A 25921-nucleotide genomic window follows, 5' to 3' on the forward strand; every position below is an offset into this window, starting at 1 on the left:
GATCTCCCTGCCCCCTTCTGTCTCCACTGAGGTTGGCTTTGACGCCCTTTCCCTCTCTCTCTGCGTTCTTCCTCCTTGTTCCCGTGCTTTACTCACTGGCTTCTATTTCAGGCTGTGCTGTGTTCTTGGGAAGTCAGCCTCTTCTCCAGATATCAGTTTACTTGTCTGAGGAATGGCCGTAAGAGTCCTTGCCTCGAAAGGTTGTTCTGAAGGCTTAATGACAGGACACGGGTACAGCCCCCAGCACAGGGCACAGGGTCCGTATTCATAAACCAGAGCTTTCATCTAGTGTTGTTTCTCCATGATCAACTTCGCTAATTCTCTCTCAGCCCATTCCAGAAAGCCTACTCTATTTGTCACGTGACCTAACGTCGCTTCTTCCTTGTGTGTGTGTTTTTTTTTTTTTTCTTTGTCACTGTAGCAGCTGCTGCATTTTAGACCTGCCATTTGGGATTCAGCTTGCTCTTCTGCTCCTCTCCTGGGCCACTAGGCACCAAACCACCCCCTCCCACCTTCTGGTTTTGTCTGCCCTCTTGCCTAGCTTTTTGCTGCCCTCCCCAAGGCCGGTGAAGCCCCCTGCCACCTGCCCTCCTCTGGCCCGGCTTTTAGGGCATCTAATCCTTTTCCATTATTCCCTTCCCAGGTAACCAACAAATGGCTGTATTTTCCAAGTAACTCCCACAGATGCTTCCTCCGTCTGTAAAAAAATACTTGACATTGATGACTCAATGGAACTCTGGCTCCTACAGATTCCTCCTCCAAACTCCTAACCCTTCTCCCGCTGAGGGGAAGGAGACGGCCCTCACCAGTTCGCTGAAACACACTGGCTGCAGTCCTGGGCCATGATAGAATGTTTGAAGTTCTAATCTATCTAAGTTTTGGGTTATAGAGGTCACAAGCCCTCAGAAGTCCCCAGGGGCAGCCTTAAGGACACATTTGACCCATCCTGAATTTTAGCCCTAGTTTGCAAATTACCTGGGGACATGTTCCTTTCTATCAGATTGATTGGGGAGTTCATCCATAATCTGCTAACATTTCAGACTGACTTCAGGAATTTATATATATATATATGTATGTATATGTGTATATATATATGTGTGTGTATATATATATATACATATATATGTATGTATATACATGTATACATATATATGTATACACACACACATATATACTACACACATATACATATATATATATACATATACATATATATATTAATTTTCCATTCACCAGCCACAGAAGTAGAAGTTAAGGATGACATTCTAGAGCACAAATATTTAATTACTCTCCCATCCCCCACCCCCCTGAATTCTACTGAAGAGTCTTTGAAGCAAACACAGTAGTAGGTCCCAGATGGAAATATGGACGTGAAAGGAGCTGACTATCTCTTTTGCTTTTTTGGCAGGAGTTTGCTCTAAGGGCTCCAATAACGCAATGACCATATGCTGCATTGACGTTTTGAGGTGACCAGGGTGGATTAGTGGGGATAGGACCGGGGATGGGGTGGGGGCGGGGGGGCAGGGATGCAAGGTTGTCATTGTCACAGAAAGGCAATTGAACCTGACCAGACCTCCTTGTTTCTTGCATCTGCCCTTAACTAGCGAGTGTGATATTGGGTGAGCTACTTAACTGGACGAAGTTTTAGACTATTCTTTTGAAAGGGTGATAATGAAACTTCCTTCCCTGGGCTGTTGAGTTGGAATGATGTCACACGGAAGGAGCTTCTGGGACCCCAGGGGTGCCCAGGGGAGGCAGGACTGTGGTGGGTGTGAGGGTAGATAAACTCTGACTTCTCTTTCTGAGTTGCCTGGGTTTTTCTGCTGCTGGAGGAAGTGTGTTTGTCCAATCACTCTTGAACTGGGATAAACAGTAAATTTCAGGCAAGGTTATAAGATTCTGCCGGGCAAAGCCGAACAAAGCCTACTTTACTGCCCTTTTTTTTTTTTTTTTTTTTTTTACAGCCTGTGACTTTTAATGGCTCCTGCAGTTGACAATGCTTCTCCCTGAAGCCAAAGTGAACTTGTTATCCTGCAGTTTATTTTGCATTTAAATAGCACTTTGTGTTTCCCAGGTGCTTAAGAGTCATTAATTCATCTTTCCTCTTCTAGGTCTTACACTTTTCTTCTGTTTATTTATTTATTTACTTTTTTTTGCAAAGTGGGGAGCTGGTTAAAACTTGGAGATTTGCCCAAGGTCACACAGACCCGTTCAGGGAGGTGTGAACCTGTTCCTTTTCACATCCTGGTTCTGTGCTAAGTTCACTGTAGTTTGTTACTTCTCACTGCTCTGGGCTCATCAGCCGAGATCAAAGGACTTTTGGGTCTTTGGGAAAGGATTCCCAAAGTTAAGTGTCTGCTAGAACTTCTTTTCCTTCATTTTTGGGAAGTTTGGGGGCAAATGTTCGTATACTGGTCCTCAAATCTTAGGACTGTGAACCGCCTTTTTATTCTTTTTTAATTTCCTGCCGTCTTGATTCTGAGGGGAGTTATCCCAGTTCAGATCCTCTGTCTGATGTCACTTCGAGTCAATTTGGCCATGGCTCAGAGGCTGAGCCAGGCACTTGGGCAAAATAGCCAGATTTGAATTACCCCCTTCTCACACAGGAAAAAAAAAAAAAAATCCAGTTTTTAGAAACTCACTTTGTCACCTTGAAGCCAGAAATCCTTCACCCATCGCTTCCCAAATGCCTGCTGCTTCTAACACCCATTCCCCTTTCTCTTCTGCCAGGGCACATGGACTCCCCCCTCCTTTCCCCCTGCCCCTCCTCCTCCCTAATCAAGGTATTGTCTCTACCTAAGAAAAACATTTAATTGTGATTAACTCACAATGAAATTACTCGCCAGGGGCAGTTCAGAGACTAATCTGTAGGTCCATCCATACACCACTGCCACCAAAAACATTTTAAGTATCTCTCTGCAGGTTCTGCTGTTCAGTTTTCTCGAGTAGTTCAGTTTTTCCTTTGGTACCATTTGCTTCTCTTGCTCATTCTTGTTTTTTCTTTCTCACCCCAAAAAAGCACAGTTTAGAGCCTTACAACTTCCATTTTAATACCAAGTGTTTAGTGAGTACTACATCTTGGTTCCAATGACAATCTGCTGCTGGTGGGGAGGGAAACAGAAGGAATCTAAGCCAGTCTTATCCTCCAGGCCAACCTATCAGCATAAATACCTAAAATGCCTCAATGAAAGAAAGGCTCTGACCACTCCTTGAGTCTAGAATTATGTCTTAACCTTACTCTGTCCCCAAGGGGCCTTACTAAGGTGCCATGTCTATTTTTTCACCCGTGTTTCTAGTTTCTGGAGATTATCCAGCTCCGATAGGAGAGTTGATTAGTATCTTTCACCGAGAACGTCAGGGCCTTTGAATAGTTTCGGTCTCGATTTTTCCTTTCTCAAGAGCAGGTTCCTTGGAGCTACTCAAGAGCAAACACCCAAGGACAAAGGTGGGCGGTCAGAGAATGACAGGTGAATGGTTGGGTGGCAAGAGAAGTCAGAGAGATAAAGGCAATTCTTGCTTTTTGCAAAAGCACAGGGACACGGTCACATCATCCCCGAAAAGGGGATTAAATATGAGGTTACTTCCTCTAGAATATCCAGCATTTGTATGAGATTTGCAAAGATTTGGGAATGTCAAAAATTTGGCTCACAAATTTGCAAGTTCCCAGAGCTATGTTTAAAGATAACTTTCACGTAGACAAAACGAACTCCAGAACACGGGGGAGGCATTCAAATGAACAATTCATAAATTGGTAAACATTTGCCAAGCAGCTACTATGGGTCCAGCACTGGGGCAATGGGATGGATAAAACAGACCGCCTAGCCTCAAGTTTTCAAGGAAGGGATTATAGAATGAGATGAAATATGGATAAAGCACAGAGTAGCTCTCCAGAAAGGGAAGACTAGGGGGGTGGTAATTCTAAACTGGGTCTTGAAGGATAAATCAGAGGTCATGAGTCGGGCAGAGTAGGACATTTACAGGCGTAGAATTTCGTGTGTTTAGGAGACATTAGGGCCGGGCTGTACACGGGGAAGTGAGAGTTGAGAGCAGAGCCACACTAAGACCTCTGGGCTCGGGTCCTTGAGGGGAAGGAGAGTTAATGAAGCATTTAAAGTGATACGATCACAATGGCTTTGCTTTAGTTTATAAAGCAGCTTTATAGTAGTGTTAGCAATAGAACTCACTTACAATTCTTGTCTAGTAACTCCTCATTCCGCTTTGTGCGATGACGGTTCTGCTGTTATTAGTATATTTGAGTCGTTCTGTATACGTGCGTACCTATAATACCTTCATTATTCATGGACTGATTAAGAGCTTTGGGAGTTGTTGCCTCGACTTTGCTGGGGTGTTCGGCTAATTCTTAGAATCATATAAAGGTGAAGTAAATTACAGAATATAATAGGCGTTTAAACTACATGCTAGGTAATAAAGGAGGCAGAGAAGGAACTTTCATTTATTACATTACTAATAAGTATGTTTGAAGGCAACTCGGAGCATGCTACACCACCAAGAGGGCGGCTCATTCATTTTGCTGGATCTCTGAGATTAGAAATTTCCCCACTGCATTCTCCTTGAGGTGTTCACAATAGCATGCATAAGAAGGAGGGTGCTGGCTGAGAAAATAATTTCTTAAAAAAAAATTTTCATTTGAGTTTATGACAGATCTCATAATCTAGAGGGTTTAACATTACCTGGGGTATATTGCAAAGGCACAGGACCAGAGGAATAACACCACAAAGCCATCAGTTGAAGAATACGTACATAAAAGGCTAAAGATCATAAAGCAAGTTCTTAACCATAGATATAATGCTGGAACGCACAGAAAAAAACGGACTGGTAGCTTAGATACATTTCCTAGATTTTTCTTTGGTGAGATGCCAGGCAGGGGTACCTTTAAATAAAAATCGAAATAAAACCGGGGAAATGCTATTCATATTTTGAAATGACTCAAAATCCCTCTCCCTTTTTTATATCAAATAGTAATAATAATAGTAGGGCCAATTGCTCCTAATTTAGAGGAATAGACGCACAAATAAAATAAAATCACAATGATAGAGGCTAAAGCAATTACAGCCAATGGTTATTAGGAAAGCACATTGTAGGGGTTCCTACGAAGGGAGGAAGGGTTCCGTGGGAGGAACCTGTGAAGGCATTAGTAAGAAGGTATTATTGATCAAATGAGGGGTGGCTACAGTTTTCTGGCAAAGTATAAGGAGATCAGTCGAATGGGGTGGTAAGAAAGGGAGCCCCTTTTATTTTATTTTATTTTATTTATTCATTTTTTTTGCAAATAAATCTTTTCTTTAATTTTTTTAATTTTTTTTTTTTAACATTTATTTATTTTTGAGACAGAGAGAGAGCATGAACAGGGGAGGGTCAGAGAAAGAGGGAGACACAGAATCGGAAACAGGCTCCAGGCTCTGAGCCGTCAGCACAGAGCCCGACGCGGGGCTCGAGCCCACAGACCGCGAGATCATGACCTGAGCTGAAGTCAGACGCTTCACCGACTGCGCCACCCAGGCGCCCCGAAAGGGAGCCCCTTTTAAAGCCGGCTGTTCTGTGTCTATGATGTGGGGCAAACTACGTCATCATTCAGAGCTCTGACCAGTTTATCTGTAAAATGCGAATGAGAGTACCTAGTTCATTGGATGGTGGTGAGGACTAAATAAATTGTTGAGGTGATATTGTTAGGGGTGGTGGGCGTGGGCTCTGGAATCAGATCATGTACTGGATTAAACGGCATCTCTCCAAAATTCATGTCTACTCGGAACCTTAGAACGTGACCTTGTTTGGAAATAGGGTCTTTGCAGATGTGATCAGATAAGTTAAGATGGGGCCATACTCAATAATAATAATAATAATAATAAAAACTGGAAAATAGTGTTGACCAGGATGTGGAGAAATTGGAACTTTGTTATACATTGCTGGTAGGAATGTAAAACGGTGCAGCTGCTATGGAAAATAGTATGACGGCTCTTCAAGAAGTTAAACATAGAATCACCATACGACTCAGCAATTCTACTCTTAGGTATACACCCCAAAGAACTGAAGGGACCCAGACAGATACTTGTACTGCAATGTTTGCAACAGAATTATTCACAATAGCCAAAAGGTGGAAACAACCCAAGTGTCCATCAACAGATGAATGGATAAACAACATGTCCATATCCAGATGAGGCAATACTGTTCTGCAATCGAAAGAACTACAGTTCTGGCACATGCTACAAATAGAACTCGGAACCATTATGCCACATGAAATGAACCAGATACAAAGGGGCAGGTATTGGGTGATTCCACTTATATGAGGTATGTAGCATAGGGCAATTCATGGAGACAGAAAGTAGAGCAGAGGTTACCCAGGGCTGGGGGAGAGGGGAATGAGGAGTTATTGCTTAATGGGTAAGGTTTCTGTTTGGGGTGATGAAAGGGCTTTGGAAATAGTGGTGATGATTGCGCAACATTGTGAGTATAATTAACGCCTTTGGACTGTACGGGTAAAAATGGTCAAATGGGGGCCCTGGTGGCTCAGTTGGTTGAGAGTCCAACTCTGGATTTCAGCTCAGGTCATGATCCCAGGGTTGTGGGATCAAGCCCCGCGTGCGGCTCCAAGCTCAGCACAGAGCCCGCTTAGGATTCTCTCTCTCTCTCCCTCTGCCCCTCTCCCCTGCCCATGTGCGCTCTCACTTTTTCTAAAATAATAAAGAAAACAGAATGTTAAAGATTAAAAAAATGGTCAACACGGCAAGCTTTGTTAAATGTATTTTTACCACAATAATAATAAAAAAATGAGGCCACCCTGGTTTACAGTGAGCCCTAAATCCACTTACTGGTGTCCTTATAGAAAGAGACAGAGAGACACATATGGAGGAGAAGGCCACACGAGGTCGGAGTCCAGATTGGAACGACTACTAGCAGCCAACCGGAAGCGGGGAGATGCGCGGGACAGATTCCCGGAAGCAACGCCGCCATCTTGCTTTGAGATACATCCGAGCTCTGCCACCGTCGTCTGCGTGAATTCCAGTAACTTAGAACTTGCCTGAGCACCAGTTGCTTCGCCTCTTAAATGGAGATCGTGATACGTACGCAATCGGGTTACTAGGAAGATCCAAGGAGAGGCACGCGTGAACCCTTAACAGGGTGTGCAGCCGTCCCTCAATACCCGTGTGTCGTGATTGACAATTACGACGACGGTTAGCGACACAGAGAAAGGAGGATTGACTTAGAGGAGAGGCTGGCTTGGCAGCCCCGGGGCCAGCAGGGTTTGTTTGAAAATCCAAAGGGTTTGCTTCAAAGAAAATTTACTTCCCCATCCTCATCACAGGAGAAATGTGGGGGAGATGTGTTATCTGAGTTGGCATCATTGAAATGGATATGGAAGTTGAGTGATTTGCTCCTCCGGCTCCGAGAGGCTTAGGAAAGTTGACAAGTGCATCGTCTCACTTGCTCTGTGGCAGGTCCCCTCCGCACCCACCCACGCGTGCTGTCGAGGACAGAAGCGAGCTGTGTTCTCACCTGGCGGGCGTGCTCTTCCTGCTGAGTGGGTGCAGGTGGGAGTGGACGGTTCGGGGGCCCCCCGCGAACCCCGGCAGCTGCCTCCGAGGCCAGCAAGGCCAGGATTGCCGTAAAACCAAAGAGGGAACGCATTTGATTTCCTTGAGTGAAGCATGGGAGGAAACAGTCCGTTTTTCGGAGCGCAGTCTACCTAATGCCCTTGATGGGCTGTGCGATGGAGCTCAATCCGTAGGCGGGTTGGGAGGCTTTGGGAACGGATTGGGAGGGAAGGCAAAGCCCATGTCTGTCTGCGGCCTCCTCCGGGTAGATTAGCTGTGATCTCCGCCAACACCATCAAGATGGTTGTTGTCACCACCAGCATGAACACGCCCACCTCTTACAGGTGCCTTGTTGGACCCGTTCAGTGTACGAGTTCCCGGCACTGGAAGCCATTCCCAGGCGAATCCACAGGGCTGTCTAGGCCCAGCTTATATACTTAGTGGTTCCTTTCATTATTGGGCTCTGTGATTGATCAGGGGGTTTCAACACGGGTCCGCCACCATAGGCCTCAACACAGCCCCGGGGATACGATGGGACCGGCCTGTCATCCCCACGCTGCATGCAGGGACGCTGTGCCTTGGAGAGGTCACGTGGCTTGCCCAGTCCAAAGTGCTAGCTGGTAGTGGCTGTCCAGTGTGTCCAGGGATGAGGTAGGCTCCTCACTGTTGGCGCCCTGGAGGCCGGGGGCAGGTGACAAAACCCTCTCTTGAAGGACGTGGAAGAGGTGGAGCCACAAAATACGTGCCCCGGGTGGCGAATGGGGGAGGCTGAGATCTGGGCCCAGGGCAGGCAAAAGTGAGTGCTAGCTAGTGGGTCAGAAGAGGCATGTGGGTGGGGGTGGGGAGGGTGGTGGGGGGAGAGGGCAGGACTGGAGGGGAGCCCGGGAGGCAGCATTAATTCCTGAGTCCTCTTTTCCACTGTAGCCATCAGGGCTTTTATCGACCCCCAACGCGTACCTGCGGGGGCAGCTTGAGTCCACCACAAAGGGCTCACGGTACCAAAGTCTGGGCCCACCAAGCTCTGGCATTTTGGTGACCCATCAAGCTCTGCTTGCCTGGCATCCCCCACATAGGACGGTCGTCCTCTCTAGGACTTAGGATCCCCGCATCCCTCTGTGAGGCTGTCTGCCTTTCACTTCTTAAGGAAGGGCGGTAGAATAAATGTAACATACAGCGTACCATTTGAGCTGTTTTTGAGCGCACAGACAGGGCTGTTAAGTACGTGCCCAGTGTGTAATCTATCGAGAGAACCGTTCTCACTTTGCAAAACTGAAACCACGTAGCCATTAAACAACAACTCCCCCATCCTTCCTCCCCTGAGCCCCCGGCAACCGCGGTTGGATTTTCTCTAAGAATGTGAGCATCTCCTGTAAGTGGAATCATACAGAATTTGTCTTTTTGTGACTGGCCTATTTCAGTTAGCTTGAAGTCTTCAGGGTTCACCCATGATGTCGCCTGTGTCAGAATTTCCTTCCTTTTTAAGGCTGAGTAATATTCCATTGGGCATATATTTGGTGATGTTTACCCATTCGTCCTTCGGTGGGCGTGTGGGTTGCTTCTACCATTTGGCTCACGTGAATAGTATTACTCTGAACATGGGTGTGCAAACATCTGTTCAAGATCCTGCTTTCTGGAGTTCCTGATTCTTCTGGGTGTACCCAGAAGTGGGTATTGCTGGACCATATGCTAATTCCATGTTTAATTATAGAAGGTCTTCTCTTGCACTTAGGTCTCAGGTACAGAGAGCTTCTACTCAGGGAGGTGCCCCCAGTCAAGGCCAACCACCAATGCACAACCAACTTTCTCATTTAGGTGTCCCTGACATTTGCAGGGCCCAGGATAAGAGTGTACATGGAAGGCCAAGGGCCATGTAACTAAATATTTAAAAGTGATAGACCATAGCTAACAATCTGCTAAATAATAATTTTTTATCTTGTACCTTGTCAAATATGTTGTCATTAACAGTAAAATCTATGAAACTGTGGTGGTTATATGACTAAAAGTTGGCAATATATCCAAGCCAACTGAATTTAATTATGATTGCTCATGCCAGAATGTTCTATCGATGGGCCGGAGGTACATGTAACACAAAGATGTACATAATTCACAAACATTAGCTATGGATTCTCCAACATTTATTTTTTCTTATCTTTGTTTCAGCAAAATCACTATTCTGTTATATTAGTGATTTTTCACACAGTTTGCGTTTTGCGGACGGTGATGCTATTTTAACATTTCGGATGTATTTTCATCACAAAGTCTAATAAGTAAGGCTAAAAATTCAAAAGTTAACATTATTTTCCCCATTTTCATAAGCTTCCTCCCTTAAACCCACCACTATTAAAAGCAAAAGGCAAAAGGACAGATTACAACGGAAGGGTGTAAAGGTTTCGGAACAGAAATAATTACTGACATTAGTATCAAAAGTCAAATAACAATTATTTACAACATTGTAAATATCTTTTGACGAAAATCTAATTACATCTCACTCCACGTTGTTATGTAAATGTAATGTTATGTTATGTAAATGTTATGTAATGTAATGTTATGTTATGTAAATGTTATGTTATGTAAAAAGTAAAATGATTTGCACGTCTACTGTCCTCTGTCCGTCCAGTTGCTAGCGTTGGGAATCAGTACCCCTGAATCAGTAAGAAGGTCTTTCTACTCCCCCAAACTTACATTTGTATATTTAAGGGTAAGATGGCTTGTTTAGTATTATAAAATATTCCTCGGCTGTCATGTGTAACAGTTGGAAAACCCATGCTAATTTGTGAGTAGCTTTGGAACCACCGGTTGGAACACAAAGAGAAGATACTTCGTTATGCAAGAATCTATGGCAGTTAGGCAGTTTGAGAGGAAGTTTTTGACAAGCTAATGGATTTATCTAAAGCTTCTTCCTCTCAAGTTCTCCCAGCACTTTGAAGCAGGGTCTGTTCATGTTGGCGGTGTCACAATCCACAGATTGTGCTGGAACACAGTTGCCTTTGAGGGAGTGAGCAGGATCGGAGAGAGGCACTTCCCTAGGGCTGGAGCGGAGTTGGTAGGAGAGAGGATATTTGGAGTCGGGGCAGGAACCTCCAGCCTGGCTGTCCTGAGGCTGCTCCCAACACGGGCTTAGGTTACTGCCGCTTGCTTTTCTAATTAGCATAGTGACCGTTGGAAACGGGGGTTCTATTACCGAAATCACGGCTTGTTGATTAGCTTGATGAATGCAAGGAAGGGCTTCCTGATGAAATTGTAGGTACTCCTATGAGTGGAGTACTTCAGAGGCTCCCCGACTTGCAGGAACAGAGCCTAAGACCCTGGATCCGTGGGAATGGCTCCTGGGGCTGGATTCTAGCACAGTCCTGTGGCCAGCCACGGGTCTGGAGGACTCCCGGAGCTGCCTGATGCCAGCTACAAGGTGACAGGTAGCGAACTGCTTATTCCTTTGAAAGAATAGAGAGCAGGGACCCTTTGGGCACACAGAAGGATTTCTAGAAAATGCATTGTGTTTACTCGCTAATAAAAGTTTATGAAATGTCAGTATGGGTAGCAGAATTTCATCAGTGACTGGCCTTCCCTATACTTTAGTAGGAGCACTGCCAACCCTCCGACAGTTCATAACCTGAATTCTGCTTGATCAAATTTGTTTTGGTCAGTTTTACAACACCCTCAGCTAGGGTGGGTCACTCTGGACTTTTCCTTTGTAATATTAGATAATACAGATGGGGTGTATAGGTGTTCCTTATGATGGATTTTATATACAATGACTAATGACTGTCTTTTATAACTGCTTTGGGGTGTAAAAAATAACATTTGATTTATTAGGATTCATAATTAAAAAAATAAAAAAGCAACTTGGGGGAGGCACCTGGCTGGCTCAGTTGGAAGAGTGTGCCACTCTTGATCTTGGGGTCATGAGTTCGAGCCCCGTGTTGGGTGTGGAGATTACTTAAATAAATATTTTTTTTAAAAACTTAGGAAAACTTTAAGGAAAATATTTAACTTTAACTTACAAAGTGAGTTTGAGCCCCACGTTAGGCGTGGAGCCTACTTAAAATAAAAAATGAAAAAAAAAAAACTTACAAATCTTACTCTTCTAGTTATAACTAGCTGATTTTTACACCCACAAGAGGCTTTTGTAAATTAGTTAATTATACTCCCTAGACATTTTTAGCTGTATTTACAAATTTAATATGTTCAGTTTTCTTTTTAAACACATCAATGATCTGAGTAACAAATAAAACCTTCCCAAGCATTTAAATAGTTTGTATAATTTGAATAAATTAACCTTATAAGCAGGGGGAATCTTAAGTTCTCTCCAATGCTCCACAGCTATTTACAAATAGGAATATTTAATTTAACACATTCCACAGCAAGTATTTCTTGCACACTTACTGTGGGTTCCTCAGGCTGGGTGCTTGAGACCCATTGAGCAAAAGTTTCTGTTCCTGTGAAGTTTACATTCTAGTTAGAGAAGAAGGCAATGATATATTATATGAGATATATATGAGATAAATATATCTTATAAGGTATCATACATATATATATCTCCATCCAGTAGTATGTTAGAAGGGGGTAAGTGTTTTGGAAAGAAAAGAGTAGGGTTAGGGGGTTCAGCATTGGGGTGGAGAACAATTGCATTAAACTGAGTGCTCAGGGCTCCCCGAGAAGGAGAAATTTGAGCAAAGGTTTGAAGGGAACGAACCATCAATGAGAAACCATAAGTCAAAATCAATTCCTCAGGTATGCGTCTTAAATCATAATTGCAAGGCCTGTCTACCAAATACTTTGTCAGATTCTTTCAAACACCACCCAAACATCATGCGTGCTTGTATCATTCGTAAGTTGAACATAAAAGTATTAATACCACGGATGTGGTTTATTTCATGAATTCTAACATTCTCAATGTTAAAAGATACTTTCCCAGTAAGAAGAAATGGATTTTTCCAAGCAATTTGGGAGTGCTGTCTCCGTACAATGATGTTGCCTTGCAACCAGAGAGATGTTTGGCCAGGCCAAAAAGCTTGATTCTTGCCCATGACATTTAAGGGGCTCAGTGAACCATTTCTGTCATCATCGCAACCTGGATTCCATACTGAAGGTGTTGTTTTCACAGACAGATTCTCATTGATTGAAGTATTTATTGCCCAGATTTTCTGTCTGATTTTAATCTGCAATGCTCATCCCGGGTCGAAGATCATTTCTTCAATGCTTCGTAGGATATTGCATTTCTCTGGCTCTCCTAAAGCGTCTTTGTCTTCCCATCTGTCCCTGGTCATTTTATTTATTTATTTTAATTATTTTAACGTTTTTTATTTATTTTTGAGACAGAGAGAGACAGAGCATGAACGGGGGAGGGGCAGAGAGAGAGGGAGACACAGAATCGGAAACAGGCTCCAGGCTCTGAGCCATCAGCCCAGAGCCTGACGCGGGGCTCGAACTCTCGGACCGCGAGATCGTGACCTGAGCTGAAGTCGGACGCTTAACCGACTGAGTGACCCAGGCACCCCTGTCCCTGGTCATTTTAAAACAGGGCTGCATATTCTTTGACATACCTTCCATCAAGAGTCAAGATCTATGCCTCCTTCACTTAGATCCTGAGCAGGCTCGGGGACCACTTCAAACAAGAGTCCCGCAGAAGCGGTGACATCCAAGTCTAAATCATAGAAGACCGTGCAGGTTCCACTTTGTTCACTGGAACACTTGCTCTTGGAGATGTGACTCACCACGTCAAGAGGCCTGATGATTCCGAGGCCACCATGGTGTGCAGAACCCAAGGTACATGGAGAGGCCTTTGTAGATGCTTCAGTCAACTGCCCCCAGCTGGGCTTTGAATCATTCCAGTCACGGGGCCAAACATTTGCATGAAGAAGCTTCCAGAAAATTCCAACCCTTCACCACTGGAGTCTTTCTAACAGAGGCTCCAGAGACTGTGGAGCAGAGACACATCATCCTTTCTGTTTACTGTCTGAATTCCTGACTTTCAAAACCCGTCAGTCCGATAAACATGGTTTTTGTTTTACTCTTACTAAGTTTGGGAGGGTTGTTAAGCATCCACAGGAAATTGGAACGGACACCAAAGATCCTTTAACGACATTCCATCAGATTCTTTCCTAACCTTTTTGAACGTGTTCTACGTGGACGGGCTTCTTTTACAGATGTGAAGGTGCCATGTGATTGGATTCTGCATCTCTCTCTTGGCTTTTGCTTTATTCTTCAGTTACAACACCATTAAGGACTATAAAGATCACTGTTGTAATTAGTCAGTTGCTGAATATGTAGGTTCCTTACTATCATACAATCTGCATGAGGGCAGGGCTTATATTTTATCTTTTTTTTTTTTTTTCCAACGTTTATTTATTTTTGGGACAGAGAGAGACAGAGCATGAACGGGCGAGGGGCAGAGAGAGAGAGGGAGACACAGAATCGGAAACAGGCTCCAGGCTCCGAGCCATCGGCCCAGAGCCCGACGCGGGGCTCGAACTCCCGGACCGCGAGATGGTGACCTGGCTGAAGTCGGACGCTTAACCGACGGCGCCACCCAGGCGCCCAGGGCTTATATTTTATCTTATTCTCAAGCAGCTAGCACAGGGGCTGGCAAACTTTTTAGTAAAAGGCCAGCTCGTGTGTATCTTAGAGTTTGCTGACCATATGGTCTTTGTCATAACTCCTCTGCCCTTGTTGCTGTTGTGGCAGAAAAGAACACGTGAATAAGTGTGTCTGTGTTTCAATTATTTATGGATAATGAAGTTTATTTATGGAGAAATAATAAATTTATGGATAAATAAAGTTTATTTACTTTGTTTATGGATAATGAAGGTTTTTTTAAGCTTTAATTCATTTACTTAGAGGGAGCGAGAGAGAGAGCATGTGTGGGTGGGGGGAGGGGCAGAGAGAGGAGAGAGAGAGAGAGAGAGAAACCCAAGCAGGCTCCACAGTGTCAGCACAAAGCCTTACGTGGGGGCTCGAACCCACGAACCGTCAGATCACGAGCTGAGCTGAACCAAGAGTCAGATGCTTAATCGACTGAGCCACCCAGGTGCCCCAATGCAGTTTTAACTGCATATAACATTCATGGATCACGAAACATTATTCTTTTGATTTTTTTGCCCCGACCATTCAAATAGGTGTATGTGCTCCCTAGGGCTGCCATAACAAAGACCACAACTGGTGAAGTCACCAAAACAACAGACCTTACTCTCTGACAGCCCCGGAGTCTACAAGTCTGAAATCAAGGTAATGGCAAGGCCACATTCTCTTTGAAGGATGAGTTTATATCAAAATCCTTACCTAGTTGTTTCTGCACAGTCCCTATTTCCAAAAAACGTCATGTCTAGAAGTCCCTGTTAAACAGGAATTTTAGGAGGACACTACCCAGCCCGCTACAAAATGCAAAAGCCACTCTTAGCTCACAGCTGGCATAGGTATGGGCCTAGCACACCGTCACGAGCTTAGTAAATGTTCGGAATCCTTGTTGAAGGAGTGAAGAGTGCCTCAAACAGCCCTGGAAACATAGGAGGGCCTCAAGAAATTAGTTGGCCCAAAAGAAAGACATCTAAAACCTTGAGCAGATTCCACCCGCACGAAATTAGCTAAGCATTACGATACCTACGTTAACACCGCATTATCTGATCTATTCCTTGTGTCAGTTCTATGAGGTAGATGTTCTTTTTTTTTTAATGCTTATTTATTTTGAGAGAGAGAGAGAGAGAGAGAGAGAGAATGCATATGCGAGTGGGAGAGGGGCAGAGAGAGAGGGAGAGAGAATCCGAAGCAGGCTCAGTGCCATGAGTGGAGAGCCCAATGTGGGGCCACATCCCATGAACCTTGAGATCATACCTGAGCCAAAAATCAAGAGTTGGAGGCTTAACGGACTGAGCCACCCAGGCGCCCCTGCTCACCATTTTTTTTTTAAATCTCTGATTCTTTGTTTTTCTTCTGGACAGTAATGCTACTGGGCACCATTGTCCTCCCTTGATGACCACAATTGATTCACCCATTCTATGGTCTCAAAGCAAGGTGGGTTTTTTTGTTTGTTTGTTTTTTAAATCTAAGTTGGTTAACATATAGTATAATAATGATTTCAGGAATAGAATTTAGTGATTCATCACTTACATATAACACCCAGTGCTCATCCCAGCAAGTGCCCTATGAGGTAGATATTCTTATTCTCATTTGTAAGCAGAGACAGACTTAATACGCTTAAATGACTCCCGCAAGGTCAGTGGGTAAGGTAGCTCTTGAACCTGTCCCCAAGGTAGCAAGTACTGTTGTGCGTCCCGGGAGAATGAAGCGGTTATAATAATACAAATTAGATGAGACGTGGTGGTGGGGAGGGGAAAGAGGGAGGTCAGGAACAGAGACATCACTTTCTGATTTATAAAGTGAAGAAAAGCTTCGTGTGGTGATAGGATATGTACCGGATCACGGGCCAGGGAAGCCACTGGCTGAGCCAGGACAGGGTGTTGGAGGCACAGGTGCATTGTGGGAAGAAGCCAGGGCTTAAAGGACGGCTGGACACATTGGTTCTGTCTGGCAGTGAAGGAGAGAGACTGAGTCACTCTTATCATAACCTCTGAAATGGCGTGGGGGTTTTGAACTTGAGTGATAGGGTACAGAAAAGATTTAATGACCGAAGGTGATCAGAATATGCCAACTCCAAAGATACCACTTTGGCATAAGGCTTATTTCGAGCTGAAGGCAAGTGAGAAAGAGCAGACACAGGAAGAGCTCTCTGCCCTCCCCCTTCTGCCTAAAAGCAGGACATAAATTTCCTGTGAGAAAGGTGCTGTCCTTGTACTAGGAAGGGGAGAGAGACTCTTATCACTGGAGAAGGGGTGTCAAGGCCGAGGTGAATCTACATAAACAGACTTTACTAAAATAACCCTTATCTTCCATTAGTTCCCTCCATATATTTCCTAGTCACCTTCCCACAATTTATTACTTCTAGAAGCCCAAACCCCCTTTCTTTTGTCTAGGCAGCTCTCCGCAATTTATCAACCTTTGTTAAAATGGGGTTTCCACTTCTTTTCTGTGAGGTCCTCTGTGCGCAGAAAAATATTAACATCAAGAGAAATTGTGCACCTTTTTTTCCTGTTAATCTGTCATTTGTCAATTTAATTTGCAGGCCCCAGACACTGAACCTAAGACGGTAGAGGAAACGTTTTTTCCTTCCTTAGTTTAAGATTTTCATTTAGAAGTCTCAAATGAATAGTTAAAAAAGAATTTTTTTTAATGTTTGTTTATTTTAGAGACAGAGGGACAGAGCACAAGTGGGGTCGGGGTAGAGAAAGAGGGAGACACAGAATCCGAAGCAGGCTCCAGGCTCTGAGCTGTCAGCACAGAGCCCGACGCGGGGCTTGAACCCCGGAACCATGAGATCATGACCTGAGGCAAAGTTGGACACTCAACCGACTGAGCCACCAGGTGCCCCTCAAATGAATAGTTTTAAACTCTCTTATAGTCATCTGTGTTCTATGGAGAAGTCTATGTGTGGAATTCTTCCTTTTTTTTTAAATTTTTTTAATGATGAGACTTTTAAAGTTCTATTTATTTTGAGACAGAGAGAGAACCTGCAGGGGAGGGGCAGAGAGAGAGAGAGAGAGAGAGAGAATCCCAAGTAGGCTCCACTCTGTCATCACAGAGCCTGATGTGGGGCTCAATCCCTCAATCCCATGAACGGTGAGATCATGACCTGAGCCAAGATCAAAGCCGGATGTTTAACTGACTGAGCCACCCAGGGGCCCCATGTGTGGAATTCTTAAAGGACTGGGTATTTGATGAACCCTAATGACTAAAATGGAGCCTGCAGACCTCATGGGGTTAGTTGGCAGGTAGCAATTGTGATTTCCAAAGCCTTTATCAATGGGAGTCATGTGAACAGTGGTCCAGGCCGGCTTTTGTGCATTTTAGTTATGCCTCAGGCATTCCAGTGTGGAGCAAGGTCTTGACTCCCCAAGGCTTAGGCTGATATCAGTGACCAGTGGCACCATGCCAAGAGCTTGAGACAGTGCCCAGTGGTGGTTTCCTCCTTCAAGTGCTGGAAGCCAGCTTGCTGGGCCTCCGTCCTGCAGGGACAGGTCTCCCCAGACCGCCCCCCCCCCCCCCCCCCAGCCCAGTGCTGGCCACACAGCAGGCTCCCTATTAAAATCTGTATTGCAACCTGTATTGCAAATCTGTCTTTGACTCCCTTCCTGCTAGCAAACCTGTTGGCCTTACTCCTAGGGTAGTAAAAACCCTCTGCTGCTCTCTTGCTCTCTCTCTCTCTCTCTCTCTCTCTCTCTCTCTCTCTCTGAGGCCCTCAGGGCAGATCCCATTCAGGCCTGTTTACCCTTATCTCCTTCCCTCCGGTTAAAACCTCCACCATCTGGGTGGGGCTGAGTTCAGCTAAGAAGAAAGCCATCTGATTAGAATAAGTCACACCAAAGCTACAGCCTTCTGGGGGGGGGAGTATTTGCATTTTAAAAGGGAGTCTGGGGTTTCAAAATACTCTGCTTACTCGGCTGGGGTAAGAGGGACTTTTGAGTTTGAGGAACTTCCTGGTTCACCTTATTAACCCAGGCTATTGGGATTATAAACTAATCCTCCAGCCGTACTTTAGCACCTGGGAGTGCGGCACCTGGGAGCTTGTTAGAAATGCTGACTCTCGGGCCCCCGGGGGTGGGGGGGTGGGGGTAGGGGGGGTGGTGGGGGGGCGGGGGTGGCAGGGGGGGTTGGCGGGGGTGGCGGAGGGGGGGTGGCGGGGGTTGGGGGGGTGGGGCTCCCTCAGTTAAGTTTCCTACCCTCGATTTCAGCTCCAGGCCTGATCTCAGGGTTTGTGACTTCCGGCTCTGTGCTGACAGCGCCGAGCCTGTTTGGGATTCTCTCTTCCTCCCTCTCTCTGCCCCTCTCCCTGCTCGTGCGTGCTCTCTTTCTCAAAATAAATTAATTAATTAAAAAAAAAAAAAAAGAAAAGGAAAAAGAAAAAGAAATGCCGACTCTCCGCCCCACCTCGGACTATTATTGGGTTACTAGGGAGGAATCAATCGGATCAGAATCCATTTACAAGTAAACCCATTCGTGCTGGCTGGCCTGTCTTCCCCAGGGGCGTCGGAGGCTGCCCTCCTCCAGGTGAAAAAAACAGATTTCTTGATTCCGCCTTGTGAGAACTCTGACCCTTGCCCTAGAGTTATATACTTTTTATGTCAGTACTTTTCAATTTTTATTATGCACAAGAGTCCTCTGAGGGCGCTAGTTAAAAATGCAGGGCTCCTGAGAGGGATTCAGTAGGTCGGGGGTGTGGTCTAGGAATTTGCTGCTGCTTCTTCTTCTTTTTTTGAATTTGCGTTTTTAATGAAGCTGCTCAGGTGATTGTGAAACAGGTGGTCCTGGTTTCGCTGAGAACCTAGTCCTTAGTCTGTTCCAGCCTGGAACAGCGTTTGATGGGAAGGGCTGCCGACCATCAAGGATGGGAGTCCGCTTGCTCCACAACAAAGGAGAAATGTTGGCATGAAGGTAGAGATTCACATAAAAACTCTTTTAGAGGGGTCACCTGGGTGGCTCAGTCAGTTGAGCATCCGACTCCGGATCTCGCAGTTTGCGAGTTCCAGCCCCGCGTCTGGCTCTGTGCTGAGAGCTCAGAGCCTGGAGCCTGTTTCCGATTCTGTGTCTCCCTCTCTCTGCCCCTTCCCCGCTCATGCTCTGTCTCTCAGAAATGAATAAACGTTAAAAAAAAACAAAAAACAAAACTCTTTTAGAGTATAAAGTCCTTGTTATTTATAGACTGTGGATCTTCTGCCTGTTGGTTTGTTGAGGAAATACGGTAACTTTAAATTTCAGGGTTTTTTTTTTTTTGTAATTTTTTTTTTTTTTAAGTTTCAATGTTTATTTTTGAGAGAGAAAGACACACACAAAGACGCACAACTGTGGAAGGGGCGGAGAGGCAAGGAGACACAGAACCCAAAGCAGGCTCCAGGCTCTGAGCTGTCAGCACAGAGCCCAACGCGGGGCTCGAACTCTCAAGATCACGACTTGAGCCAAAGTCAGGCGCTCAACCGATTAAGCCACCCAGGCGCCCTAAAGCTCAAGGTTGGTTTAAGGCAAGTAACTGGAAGTTATGTTTACCACCTGGGCATGTTTCGCTCTTGGCAAGACAGATGTGATTTTTTTTTTTTCCTCCACCACCCTGGCTTCTTGCCTCCATTATGTCTCTTCTTCCCCTTGGGACCCACCGCTGGACTGTTCACACTTTCCGGAGTCTGGGGTGGCTGCTGAATGCAGCAGGTAAGAGCCTTGCAGGGGGTTGAGAGAGAGAAGACGGAATCCCTTTCTTGGTCTCTTCAGAGTTATTACAGAGAGTGGGGTCATTGGCTGCAGGGAATTAATTGAATATGATGAGCCCAGAACTGCTAAGAAATTACCCGTCCCGGGGCTTTCTGGAAAAGAGTGCTGCAGATTGCTTTTCCGGTTTGCCGTTCTTTCTCTAGGGCTTTGGTCGGTGGGGCTGCCGAGGCGGTCGGTGTCCACGTGGTCACACACGGGTCACACACACGCATAGAGTATGGCTAGGCAAACACATAACCTGCCACTTGTGGGTCGTTTAACTGAAGAATCTACGTGTCAGGATGTTCCCACTGCAATTCTGAAGGCTGTGGCTGTTTCTGAGGCTCTGGGTGTCTCTAGGAAGAGGACTGTTGAATATTCCAGAATGTGTCTTTTATTAGGAACGCGGTGATTGCAAGCACGTGTGATGTGGCTGCTCTTTTACCTGATGAGAGGGCCTGAGAGAACAAAGACCTGAGGAGGTACGTGTGCGTTTGTTGTTCAAACTGATGAAGCTGGTCCCCGACATCCCGTCATGTCCCAACGTTGGGCTGAAATGCAGTCATCCTGTGTGCATCTTGACGTCTGCCCTGCACGTTCTTTTCCCAGTAAGACAGGCGGTTATTGTTTTGTGAAAATGCCCGAAACGTCCACATTCTGAGGTACGTTCTCCGGCAGCGGGGGAAATCTCTCCCAATCTCATTTGTTTGGAGCCCTCTGCCCAGTGCTTCCCCGTGAGCCCCAAATGGTGCCTTGGCCTTCCCCTTGATGGATTCATTGTTTTGATTTAAGTCATTGTGGCAGAAAATCTGAAGTCATCTGCAGCTGCTACGCTGAGATTCAAAGAAGCAGTCATTAACCCTTACAAAGATCCACACGAAGGCACCGGGGCCTTCCCCATATTCTATGTGTCAGTGACCACGGTGTGAGTCAGATTTCTGTGTTGTATTTAGCATTCGTTTGGTATTTGCAGAGTTTTTAGCTCTCTCGCGCATCCAGTAAATACACGTTTCTTAAACCCTTACAAGGTGCCAGGTGAAGGGATCAGTACAGACCACCCTAAATATGCCACTTTGGCGTACGGGTTATTCTGAGCCGAAAGCGATCGAGAATCAGTGGATGCAGGGGGAGTTCTCTTCTCTCCCCTTTTCTGCCTAAAGTTGGCACAGATCTCCCCCAGTGAAGGCATCCCCCCTCTCGCATACCAGGAAGAGGAAAGCAACTTACCACCGGAGAGGAAGAGCTGGAATAGAAATAAATCCGCATAAGTAAACCTCACTCGAATACCCTGTACCTTCCAAAAGTTCCCCTGTGTGTATATTTCCCAGTCACTTTCTCACAATTTTTCATCTCTTGGAGCCCAGACCCCCTTTCTGTAGCTAAAATGGTATGTAAGCCCCTGAGTCTCATCACTTGATTTTGAGTTTCTTTTTTGTGAACTCCCGTGCACATAAAATATTGAGAAAATGCGTATTCCGTTCCTCCTGTGAATGTGTATTCCTTTCCTTCTGTCTTTTGTTAGTTAATTTGCAAGCCTCCATGGTGAGAACCTAAGAGGGTAGAGCAAAAGCTTTTCCTTCCTGACCCAGGCAAGGAAGTCGGGTCTTGTCCTTAGTCTCACTAATTAATCTCTAGGTGCCTTAAGGATTCCCCAGCCTTCGTGAAAACTTTTGGTTGATGGGCACTGGGGAAGAAATTCTGCTTCTGGAGAGGTGTTGGCAACGTGCAGGGCTGTTGCCTGAGCCTCAGACAGGCTTTTGGGTGGAAGGTTCACTCTCAGGTCCTTGGCCCCCAGAACACCGAGGGGGTAGGGCTGGGGACTTTGGCATGGACAGTAATGCCATGAGGCAGTCCCTATGGTGATCAGAGTCTCTCATGCTGTTGGAGCAGGATCCACCTTAGATGTTTGGAGCAGGGACCCCAAATATTGGTCTTTTACGTTTATATGTTTGGATATCCTCAAGAGCTGTTGTTTTGTAGGCGAAAGGCAATTCTGTAGTTAATTTCATCGTCATAAATTAACATTTTATTTGCTAGTAACAAATGTCAAAATCTAGATCCTTTTTTTTTAAGTTTATTTATTTTGAGAGACAGAGAGAGAGACAGAGAGAGAGCACACGTGGGAGGGGCAGAGAGAGAAAGAGAGAGAGAGAGACAGAGAGAGAGAAGTGAGAGAGAGAGAAACCCATGCAGGCCCTGTCAGCACAGAGAGCCACACACTTAACCGGCTGAGCCACCCAGGCGCCCCAGGGTTAGCGCTCGTATAAAAGAGGCCCCAGAGAGCTCTCTTGCCCCTTTGACCGTGCGAGAGCACAGCCAGAAGTCAGCCATCTCTGAAGTAGGAAGCAGGTTCTCATCAGATGCCAAAGCTACCGATGCCTTGATCTTGCACTTCCCAGCTTCCAGAACGGTGAGAAATAAATTTCCGTGGCTTACGTACCACTCCGTTTACGGTATTGCGTTACGGCCGTCCAAACAAAATAAGAAACACACACAATACATAAAACTCCCTAACGTCAAAATATTAGCGGTTTCTATACGAAACTCTAAACCGTCCTGGGATTGCACGGGGCTGACCCGCTAAGGAAACAGTTGTGCACCTCACACAGTATTGGGAAAGTGTTTTCAGCGCAGCGACGCTGAATACATCCTTGTTCTGACCCCAGTGGAACATACGGAGGCCTCCTTACGCTCCGCGGCAGGGACACCGCCACGGTGAACAATTGATTGCATTTTGTATTTCTTTGGCTCTTAAGGTAAGAAGGTCCTTTTCTGCCTAATTCCAGAGGACCTTTGGACTGAGAGTGAACTGGTGTTCTTTCTCACAAAATGTTTTTCTCTTATCATCTTGTGACTCTTTTTTTTTTTAATTTTTTTTTTCAATGTTTTTTATTTTATTTTTGGGACAGAGAGAGACAGAGCATGAACGGGGGAGGGGCAGAGAGAGAGGGAGACACAGAATCGGAAACAGGCTCCAGGCTCCGAGCCATCAGTCCAGAGCCTGACGCGGGGCTCGAACTCCCGGACCGCGAGATCGTGACCTGAGCTGAAGTCGGACGCCTAACCGACTGCGCCACCCAGGCGCCCCATGACTCTTATAAGTATTCAAACCATGTCTGACTTCTTTCTGTATTATCTCTTGGCTTTGCTTGGTTATTTGAGTGATCATTGTGTAATCATTCGACCACAGCTTCTATTGTATTGACACATCCTGATGAAAAGCAGAATGTTTTCATGCATATAAAAGCATGACCCTGGGTGGCTCAGTCAGTTAAGTGTCCGCTCAGGTCACGATCTCATGGGTTCCCGGAGCTCTGAGCTGACAGTGCGGAACCTGCTTGGGATTCTCTCTCCCCTTGCACGCGTGCTCTCTCTGTCAAAATAAATGAGAAAAACTGAAAAAAAGAAAAATAGCATGTCCCTTGTTTAGTGCTTGGTACCCAGTAGATAGTCAATGGCGGCCATTAGTATTTGAGATTTATGACCAGGATCCCCAGACCGAGGACCCAGTGGTTACGCCAGGTTTCAATAAACACTAACTACTACGTAAGGTATAGAAAAGAAGAGGTGGCTCCTCAATGGTAGGATAAGAGAAAGGGACTGGATGAGAAGGAGAAAATAGGCAGAAAATGACCTATGACCATCTAGAGATATTTATATTTAGTAAAATATTCAGCTTACACACACACACACACACACACACACACACACAACCAGCAAAGCATCCAGTTGAATACCCGAACGTGTCACGGCAGGGAGATGGTGATTCACAGAGATTTCCTTCATAAAGAAACAGACACTCGCCTATTTAAAAGCAGTTCCATTTAATGCAACACTGAATTGAACAGGGTTTCTTTTCAAGGGGCTACTATTAAAGGCAAGATTATTATCTTCAGCATTTAGGTGCATGCTGACTGGGGCCATAACACCGGGGCACTTAGACGCTCCCATTATCAATGTACAGTATGGTCTTTGGAAGTTTAAAAATAGCTTTTGCAACCTTTTATGGCTTCCCTTGCGCGGGCATGGCTGTGTGTGCTCTGCGAAGCCTGGGCACCCTGCAGGGAAGGCAGCTCTGTTGGAACCTGGCTAGCACGTTGACCTTAGGGGGTCCAGGCTGCGGGACCACCCTGGATGTATGACCCCGTCATAACAATGTCCTTTGAGACCACGGGTAAACTAGAGTTTAGGGGAAAGCAATGTCCTGGGAATAATAGGATTTTTATCTCAATTATGACATTTGGGCGGTCATTTATCCTTTCTAGGTTAGATAAGCACTTAGGGGCATGGCGAGATTCAGAATTCTCGCTTTGTTTTTAAATCTCAGTTCGGTTCGATGAATATATATTGAGCACCTATGATGTTCAAGACTTCACACTAGGTGTTAGGAATGTAAAGAGAGATAAGGCTTTCTGTGCCTTCTGGTGGGCTGGGGGTGGGGGGGGGAGGGAGGCCTATGACAGATCCATTCGATGTGATTCCTTAGATCTCTTTCTCCAATGGAGGTGTCCAACCCAAATGCTTATGGGAGCCAGGCCGATCCCGTGATGTGTGAACGGGTGTGCTTGGGGACCACAGCACGTGGAGATCATGTGCTCCATTGTTCCCGGGGGCAGGGATGCAGGCCCAGTGGTACCAGGACTTCCCGTTTCTCAAAGGGATCCAAGATCAGAATTCTTATGTGAACTATCCCAGGTTTTAAGTGTTGGGAATCCTGTGGGCCAACCCCAAATACATCTGTGAGCCATGTCTGGCTTGGAGCCAACAATCACATCCCCTCTCGGTGTAAAGGACGATGGAAGGATGGGAACCTTTGCTTCAGTCTTTTTGTTATTTGCCATTCTTCCAAGATCTTCCTTTTTGATAGGTTTCAGTTACTTTTGAAGAGCATCCTTTCCAAAAGAACAGTCCAGTGAGTAGCCAGGTACTTAGGGAGGGTTTGAGTAGGCACTGGTGACCCTGGATGGGCATGCTATAGAGGGTTCTCCATGCACAACAGTGAGCTGAAGGAGACAGAACCGTGAGTAAGGGAAAGGTAGATGGTGCTCAGTTCACAGAGGCAGGAGCTCAGGCACTGAGACGGAGAGCTGACCGCCATGATGGTGAAGCCTGGAGCTGGGGGCAGCAAGTGTGAGCTCCGGGGCACTTACCGCACTCATTACTGAGCCACCACAGCTGCTGTGTGTTCTGGACAGAGCCTGGTATCTGGAGCCATCTAGACTGTATGCGATGTCCAGTACGACAACCATCAGGCACGTGTGGCTACTTAAAATAATTAAAATGAAATGAAAAATTCAGCTCCTCTGTCACACTTGCTACATTAAGCGCTCAGTGGCCACGGGTAGCTAGTGGCCCCGTATTGCAGAATGTGGAAGATATTTCCATCATTGTGGAAAGTTATATTAGACAGCACTGATCTGCGGTTTTCCATACCTTTTCTTCCCCATGCATGCTTTTTTAAAAAATTGAACTTTATGCATTTAAAAAAAAAATTTTTTTTAATGTTTATTTATTTTTGAGACAGAGAGAGACAGAGCATGAACAGGGGAGGGTCAGAGAGAGGGAGACACAGAATCTGAAACAGGCTCCAGGCTCTGAGCTGTCAGCACAGAGCCCGACGCGGGGCTCGAACTCACGGACCGCGAGCTCACGACCTGAGCCAAAGTCGGACGCTCAACCGACTGAGCCACCCAGGCTCCCCTTCTCCATGTATCCTCAGTTGAGATAACCCGACCTTGCCTCTCTTTGCCATTGGAAAGTCTTCCTAGCACCGTGACTTAAGCTCTCCTTGAATGTCATCTTCAATGAGAAGGATCAATGTCTCTGTCATGAGGTATTCTGAGACTGGTCCTCCCCCAATCCTCGGTTTGTTTATTTATTTTTATTACTTATTATTTACTTTTTATTTTTTTTAATTTACATCCAAATTAGCTAGCATATAGTGCAACAGTGATTTCAGGAGTAGATTCCTTAACGCCCCTTCCCCATTTAGCCCATCCCCCCCCCCACACCCCTTCCAGTAACCCTCTGTTTGTTCTCCATATTTGTGAGTCTCTTATGCTTTGTCCCCCTCCCTGTTTTTA

General features: G+C 45.6%; 1 long non-coding RNA gene across 1 annotated transcript; it reads left to right on the forward strand.

Annotated features, from left to right (window-relative positions):
* Positions 1–14670: 14670 nt before the first annotated feature.
* Positions 14671–21277, forward strand: LOC125166848 (uncharacterized). Its single transcript, XR_007152560.1, has 4 exons — positions 14671–14774; positions 15485–15557; positions 20240–20320; positions 20867–21277. It is a non-coding gene; the product is annotated as an uncharacterized LOC125166848 (long non-coding RNA).
* Positions 21278–25921: the final 4644 nt, after the last annotated feature.

The sequence above is a fragment of the Prionailurus viverrinus genome, chromosome B2 (assembly GCF_022837055.1).
Source record: "Prionailurus viverrinus isolate Anna chromosome B2, UM_Priviv_1.0, whole genome shotgun sequence".
NCBI classification, from domain to species: domain Eukaryota; kingdom Metazoa; phylum Chordata; class Mammalia; order Carnivora; family Felidae; genus Prionailurus; species Prionailurus viverrinus.